The 8,965-nt window shown below is 34.9% G+C and overlaps 1 pseudogene; it reads left to right on the forward strand.

Moving 5' to 3' along the window:
- Positions 1-6,867: 6,867 nt before the first annotated feature.
- Positions 6,868-6,988, forward strand: LOC115030231 (5S ribosomal RNA; annotated as a pseudogene).
- Positions 6,989-8,965: the final 1,977 nt, after the last annotated feature.

Genomic DNA, 8,965 nt, shown 5'->3' on the forward strand with positions numbered 1-8,965 from the left:
TGTCTTCTGATTAGCTGCAAATATTATACTTGTCTATATGAAGTAAATTTACCTAAAGCTTAATTTTTCTATCAATGTCTACCTTTTAGTTGAACAGGTAAGAATGGAAAAAGAAATGTTGAGGAAGACCTAGAAGATTTTTAAATTATATTTATAACTAGAAACCTAAACCAGATCAAGTTTAGAAAGAACTAGTGTCCACAATGCTACCCTTAAGTTCAACTATTCCAGTTAATTGTTATAGACAACAAAGCCTAAAACAAGCACTGCAAACTTTAAGTAAGATTTACAGTTTAGGCTTTGTTGTGGCATAAGGAATTTACCAGTGGCCACACCCTCAAGAAGAATAATTCTCTACTCTCATAGCCATCAGTTTCCAAAAGCTCCTTAGCAAGGAGTGGAGCCTAGACAGCAACTCCTCCAACTACATTGGAATTTTTGCTGGAATAATTCTGTGGATGATCAAAATAAATACATGAAGTCAAGAAAGAGCCATATTGGGAGATGTTTCAGGAGCTTCAGGGGGATCTAGGAGGTAGATATTTCATAATATACATAAATGAAATTCTGAAGAATAAAGAAAATCATATAAAACAATGGAATTTTCCTTGAGACAATTTATTAAGCTGCTGTCATTTTAGCATGAATCTGTCTATAATATAGCTTTATCACTCGAGTAAAGATTGGCAGTGGGCATGATTTGAGAACAATGGTCCCATAAATGGACAAATGTAAACATTTTACTTGAAATCCACTTCCATATCTTGTAAAATTATTCACAATAATCAAGATATATAATCTATGCAAACTGAATCCAACCTGCTCATTAGATGAATGAATTAAAAAAAAATCACACACATATGGGCCCTGTGGGGAGGGAGATTATTCAAGTTTTCCAAAGTATGAAATCCTAACATTTGTGACAACACAAATAAACCTGGAGAATGTTATACTAAGTGAAACAAGCCAGACCCTGAAAGACAAGAAACACATGTTCTCATGTGGGACCTAGAAATGTTGAACTGAGAAGTAGAGGTGCTTAGCAGGGCTGAGGGGGGTGCTGGAAAATTGTGAAATGTTGATCAAATGGTATAAATTTTATGTGAGCAGGAGGTTTAAGTTGTGGAAGTCTATTGTGTGATGTAGTAATTATAACTAATGTCAATTAATTGCAGACTTGGAATAATCTTAGATAATATATAGCAAATATTCTTACCATACAAGCAAAAGGAAAATCATGAGTTGATGTATATATTAATTTGCTTGCTTATGATAATCATTTCTCAACATGTAAGTATCTTGAATACATTGTACATGACAAAAATTAATTTTTCAATTATATTCCAATAAACCTTTGGGGAAAGATTCATGTTACAGAACAAATAATAGGTTGATAAAACTCAAATGGTCTTTTATATACACCTGTTAAAGACTTCAGCCTGTAAGACAATAAGCACCTGAAGAAAGATGGGATGCAACACCCAGAAAGTAGATAATGGAAGGACACAAAAAGGAAATCTGGACATATTATACTCAAACAATGCCTCCATCATAATCAGGCCTTCACCAATCACTAATAGTATATGGCATATCACAGGTGTGCTTCTGGTGCAGCACTATAAAGTAACATTTATACCAAAACAAGAAATATATATAGTGAGGTTGCAACAATGTTTTAAAAAGTAAAATAATAAATGTTGATAATGTTGTAACTTACCTATATTGTAGGACAGCTATGGAAAAGACAATAGTGGCTCCTCTATAAATTTAGTTAGAAATGATGTGTCTTCGTATATCATTTGGCTAGTTATCTGGGCATCCAAATTGACATATAAAGGTCATCATCACAAATATTCATAGCATCACCATTCACAGTATCCAAAGAGCAACATCATACCTAAAAACAATATATAGTAAACCCACACAACAAAATATTATTCATCTTTAAAATGGGATGAAGTTCTTAGTGTTCATACATGTTCTAGCATAAGTAAATCTCAAATACAATATTCTAAGTTAAGGAAGTCAGTAACAAAGAACATATATTGTAAAGTTACATTTATATTAATTATTCACAACAAATTAGTGGTTTCCATGGACTGCTTGGAGACTTCAAAGGGAATAGGGAAGGACCACCCGATTTCTATTGGGTGATACAAATATTCTGGAAGCACAAAGCATTGATTGTTGTACCACATCTTGAGTTTGCTAGAATGTGTTCTTTAAAGTTATTTAAGAGGGGATTTATGAGCATAGGCTCTGCTCTTCCAGAGAACCCAGTTCAACTCACAGCACCTCACTGGCAGCTCACAGTGCTCTGTGACTTCAGGGAATCCAGCGCTCTCTTCTGGCCTCTGTGTGTACTACATGCATATGGCCCATAGACACAGAGGCAGGGAAAACATTCATACACACAAAATAAAAATCAATATTGTCTTTTTTTTTCATTTAAAAATGATTGAAGTGCTAAAAGTTGTATGTATTTTATCACAATTTTAAGAAGTCAAACAGTTGAAGACTTAGCTCACTGCTTTCAAAGCCATATATTTGTTTCATAGTGCTTCCCAAAAGGTCAATTGATAATAATTACAAAGAATTATATTTGTTTTGTTCTAAAAACAATGCATAGGTACCAAGGGTGAAAGCACAACAAAATTAACATAATAGAGAAATTAGAAGTTTCATCTTGACAAATAACATTAAATTCATTACAAAGTGAGCATTTCCTGTTATGTGGGATGTTCTGATATTTAGAATGATGCAATTAATTTTCTAAATATTAATTTTAAATGGGCATCAAATTCATATAATAATGAGGCAAACATAAATGTTAGTCTATGAATGTCAGAGATAGAGCAAAGAGTATATTTGTAAAACTGCAAGGGGTGACAGACAAGACCAGTCTATATATTTCTAGATGTTTTTTTTTTCCCCTCTGTCTTTCTTGCTATAAATTATATTGCTATGCCACCCTTGGGATAGAGCCATGAGCCTGCTTGGTAATACTGAATCTATGATTCACCAAAGTGTTTCTAGTACTGTTAGTGATTGAACACATTGGCTCTGTTCCAGAGTGTTTAATGCCAAGTTCCATGCTATGTACTGTTTAGAGAAGGTTGTGTGACGTTTGGAAGCCCATATGGCATGTTCTTGTTCCAATCCTTCTATTATTGTGTAATATAAGATCTCTCCAACACAAAGAAATACACTGAATTGATTTAAGAATCATCTACTCCTCTTGACACTCAGGAGCTAAAAGCTGAATGTTAAGAGGATGAGACCCAATGATTTACTTGAAGCTCTATGATATGTAACACAGGAACTCCAAATCAGGAACTACTTAAAAATATAAATTGAAAAGCTATTAGAGAAAGAAGACTGAGTTGTAGAAAGAGTGAAAATTATATTTAAAGATGGGGCACTCCTCAGATCTGAGTCTTCCTTAGATATGCAACTGCTGATTCTTTTCTCTACTTACACTTTGCATTTGGCATTCATAATCTCTACTTTGAAAAGGTGATAATCAGTCAAATATAAAATAAAAAGGAAAAAAGCAAATTTTAAACCACTAGACAAAAAGAAATATGTTACATCCCTTGACTTCAGCAATATTCACATATATGCAAATAGTAGATTAAAGTACGTAAAATTAAAAATATTATCTCAATGATGGTGAGCTACTAGGGCACATACCAATTGTTTCCATCCACCATGTCTTTGGTTATTGAACACAAATAACTTTACGTTTTCTTAATAAACAATTTTCTGACATGAATATGTTCAGACTAATATTTTCTTTTCTTTTTTAATAATGTATTTATTTATTCATTTACATCCCAATCGTGGCCCCACATCCCTCCTACCTCCAAGTCCCACCTTTACAAATCCCTTCCCATATTACCCCCCATTCTCCTTAGAGATGTACACTAAGATTTTCTAAATGAGAGTATTCCATATTCAGTGGATTTTGCCACTGTCCGTAAATTATTTTAAAATGTCAAGTTTTATTTAAAAAAAAAAAGTTACAGAAATCTCCAATTACAGACTTGTTGAAGGCAACAAAATATTTGTCTTGTTTTATAAACATATAAACTACATATACAAATAAGAGTTGGTATTCAATACAGTGGACATAACGATGGTTCAGTATACAAGCATAGAGCCCACGGGAGAACGAAAATGACAACCTCTATGCTTAGGGGACCCAAAATCACACCCATGGCTAGCATCTTTGCCCTCTTTAACATTCAAAATCCTCATTCCCTCACCTCTGCAAGCCACATAGCACTCTAGCCTACCAGTGTTCTGCCTGTGACAGTAAGTCTACCTAATGGTGCTGCAGAAAGAGAAGCCTTGATGTGCCTACATTCAGAATGGTGCTCCTCTAACATGGGACAGCGCTTCCAGTCTCTCACTGAGGCAACTGAGTGATGAGCATATGGAGAAAAGAAGTGTTTTCCCAAGAAGAGTGACGGAGTGTTCTTTACATTCTCCAACTGAGGAGAGGACAAGGGAAAGAGACTTTTAAAATAGCATTTTAAGAAAACTTGACCTGGGAAAGAAACTGAGGAGGGAAAGTAGATTTCTTCGTGGATAGGGGAGACTCTGCCAAACGTTAAAGCTATCCTCCAACCTTGACTTCACTTATTATATTTGCAGCTTCTCATCTTCCTGGATATAAAGCAAAGTTTCTCCCCTGTGCTCATGATTATGCTGTCAGCAAAATGATCAATCATGCTATCACCAATTTTGCATCATGACTCCACATCAGGGCGAAATCAGAGCATAAAATGGCTGTGGGGGATGAATTTGTTTAAATATAGCTAGTTTGGAAAACCAGCAAAATGGTAAGAAAAATGATGGAAAACATATGAAGTGTAAATGCATCTATCTTTAAGGCAGATCCATTTCAAAGCTTTCCACAGCATGAAAGCCATTGTGTGATGCATCTGAGTGTTTAGACTAGTAAAATACTGTAATCAGGTTGCAACTAAAAGCCAATATTTCACTCTCTCAGCTATGGGCACTGGTTTGTACTTACTGCATGTTTCCTAAGTAGCTAAATACACTGAGGGCTACTTAGAAAATGAAGTTTGATTTTATATTTACAACCAGGAAAATGTTTTAAGGAAATTCAACTGCCACAAATTCCAAGACCAAAAAAGGGAATCAGGAAGAGGCTTGGTATTATGTAGACAAATGATAAAGGTATTTTGGAATGTTTGGAGACTGACTTAGATATAAGAGTGAGATATGAGAATGATCTCTGTGATGAGAATATTCCAGCAGTGGTTTGGAAACAAGTTATTCAAGGAAAAGGAAAACAAACGTAGGTTCTAATTCACAACTGAGGTGCTTCAATGCCTACTTTTTTGCAATATAGATATTTCATCTAAATGCATGTTTTGAATAACTGCTCTAAAAAGATTCAACTGTTAAAGATGATCTACTATTACAAGAGTTTCTCATTCTCATTTAACATCAATCATTGTAACTCTGCCTTTGTAGTAGAATCATGATACAATCCTTTCTTCCTGCAGAGCCTTCTATTAATTCTAATGTTATAGTGCCCTCTACTGGTAGTAAATGAGATAAACACTCCTTAGCTAGGAAAAGGCCTAATTAACTTCTCTTCCTGGGCTCCCAATCAAGTTTATTACAACATCTCTCCAATGCACAGCACAGCAATGGGAAGCTGAGGTACACCAAGAAACACACTCCTCTAAGGAGGTCTTAACACCACCTTTGCAATGAACCACTGTATTGGGCACACTCAGAGAAAAGCCCTTAATTACACAACAGGAATACTTGGGCTAGCTTTAAGGTCAAATATATATATATACATATATATGTGTGTGTGTGTATGTATATATGTATATGTGTATATATGTATTGTATATATGTATATGTGTATATATGTGTATATATATATATATATAGTATTACATAAACAATGGAGAGTTGGATTAGAATCTTGTTTCTAAATTAAAATAGTCATGTGAATATTAATGATAGCTAGTACCTTACAAAGCTTTCTTTTATACTTTTTTCATTTTTCTCTTTTTCTTTTTCCACCAGTAAAAAAGGAACCATGGTTCCTATCTTGCCTAAACCATTTGGGCTCTTGTTTTGTTTTGTTTTGTTTTTTCCTTTTTTTTTTAATTGGGTATTTATTTCATTTACATTTTCAATGCTATCCCAAAAGTCCCCCACACGCTCCTCCACCCACTCCCCCACCCACCCACTCCCACTTCTTGGCCCTGGCATTCCCCTGTATTGGGGCATATAAAGTTTGCACGACTAATGGGCCTCTCTTTCCACTGATGGCCGACTAGGCCATTTTCTGATTCATATGCAGCTAGAGACACGAGCTCCAGGGGGGTACTGGTTAGTTCATATTGTTGTTCCACCTATAGGATTGCAGATCCCTTTAGCTCCTTGGGTACTTTCTCTAGCTCCTCCATTGGGAACCTTGTGATCCATCCAATAGCTGACTGTGAGCATCCACTTCTGTGTTTGCTAGGCCCCGGCATAGTCTCACAAGAGACAGCTCTATCTGGGTCCTTTCAGCAAAATCTTGCTAGTGTATGCAATGGTGTCAGCGTTTGGAAGCTGATTATGGGATGGATCCCTGGATATGGCAGTCTCTAGATGGTCCATCCTTTCGTTACAACTCCATTTGGGCTCTTGTAAGAAATGAAATTGTAGGGCTAGAGAGACGGTTCAACAGTTATAAGGACTATCTACTCTTCCAGAGGTCCTGAGTTCAATTCTCAGCAACCACATGGTGGCTCACAACCATCTGTAATGGAATCAGATATCTTCTTCTGGCATGCAAATATACATACATTAAAAAAAAAAATGATAGTCTATGGCCATACCATCCTGAATGCGCCCGATCTCGTCTGATCTCAGAAGCTAAGCAGGATCAGGCCTGGTTGGGAGACTTGGATGGGAGACTGTCTGCGAATACCTGGTGTTGTAGGCTTTAAAATAAATAAATGAATGAATGAATGAATAAATAAATAAATAAACAAATAAACAAATAAACAAATCGTAAAAAGTAAAGATATAGTGATAAAAAAGAAATGAAATTGTGGATAAGATAAACATTTATAAAAATTATTTTAAATGCTTGTTTGGAAGTTATACCAGGGTGGAAAGTGTTGGGACAAATAAGGGGTGGGAATGAGATTGTGTCTCCCAGGGAATCTACATCTCTGACATCCATCTCAAGAACATGCTGCCTAAATAAGACCTCAACAAGGATGATACCAAAAGATACGCTAACATAAAAAGAGAAATTTTCATGAGTGCCCCAACTCTAGATAATTTATGGATTTTTATTACCATAAGTTTATTATGTAATTTCAATTGATATTATTAACAAGTCAGTTCATGAAAATGGCCTAATATTCACGAAGCTCTGTTCAATGCCCTACTAAACAAAGCCTCAATCTCACATGGACTCCTAATTTATTGTATATATAATACTTTTTAAAGTTAAAATGTAATTGTAGTATTTTCCTCTTTCCTCCTTCCCTTCCTCCAACCTTACCTATGTTGCTGCCCAACTTTCATGCAAATTCATCGCTTTTGGTCTTCCTTTAATATTTAATTGTATAATATATACATGTTATGCATACATATGAATACATTTAAATATATATATCACTGATATATTTCTACATGTAAGAAATATGGGGTCATGGCTGTAAACTGCACTAAAATTTACGTCCATACCAAATTTTTAAACTTCTTATTTAATACCAGAAAAATGTTTCACAGGACAATTACCTAGAAATACAGTTTTCTAGTTGCCACAAGTCACAGCATTTTTTTCCAACCAAGATGACCTGGAGCCTTTTTTCCTAAATGTTAATAACAATAAACATGGCTCATAAATATAATTTGCGTACTAATTGTTTCTCTAGGGACTTCATGCATATTACCTCTATTTTCAGAAGATCCCAATAAGGAAATTATATTTTAGATAAGAAAACTTAGACAAGAGGAAATTGAGCAGTTTACTCAATGTGGCACAGTGAAATTGAGATCTGGTGCCAGACTCTATGCTGGCACCATTTTGAGCGCTTGCCTTGTAAAAGAAAAATGTTTTCTTGGAGACTGAACCATGAACATTAATAACTGAAAGAAACCAAGAATAGTCGAATATGTCAGACTAAGAGCTCAACAATGAAGAGTGTTGAACCACCATCAATTTGATCACTAGTTATCAAATAACTTTCCTAATACACCTTTTTCTGACAATATTCGTTTTTACATACAAGGGATACCTGAATGCTTATTTGTCAAATAATCTCTAGAAATTTCAAAACAACCATATTTATTTTATGTTCCATAATGATTCCAATTGTACGTTTTTAATTTTCTGTCAAAATCCACAGCCATAATTCTAGTAATATTAGAAACACATACTTTCGGATTATATTCCTTCTAAATAGTAAAATTCAGACAAAAATATTCCCAAGTTGTTTTAGCACCAAACAGAAAATTGTATTTTTATCACCCAAAAATAAATGTAACATTCTCTGTTCTTATTGTACAACTGCCCTTGCACCTGAAGACAAGTGTATAGCTGAGCACTACGTGGTATTTAATTACTGGGCCCAGTACACAAGTGTTATGATAACAACCTCAAGGGTATAATTCTATGTTGTAAAAAATGTGTTCTCGCAGGTTCTTTGTCACCTTTCCTGCTAGACAACCCCTCAATGAGGCAAACATGGCAGCTTTGCAAGGAGATCTATCTCTTCCCATCTTATAGGTATTTAGAAAGTATAGTTACGTCCCATTACGAGATTGTGGCAAGTATTGGTTAAAAAAGAAAAAGACATTAATCAGGAGGAAGAATATATATACCATATTTTAGCACTGACCCTGTACCAAAAGTACTTTATTGTATGAACACCGTTAGGAAGTATATCTATAATTAGTCACATGA

This window comes from Mus caroli, unplaced genomic scaffold, assembly GCF_978045245.1.
Source record: "Mus caroli unplaced genomic scaffold, Mus_caroli_1 scaffold_5, whole genome shotgun sequence".
NCBI lineage: Eukaryota > Metazoa > Chordata > Mammalia > Rodentia > Muridae > Mus > Mus caroli.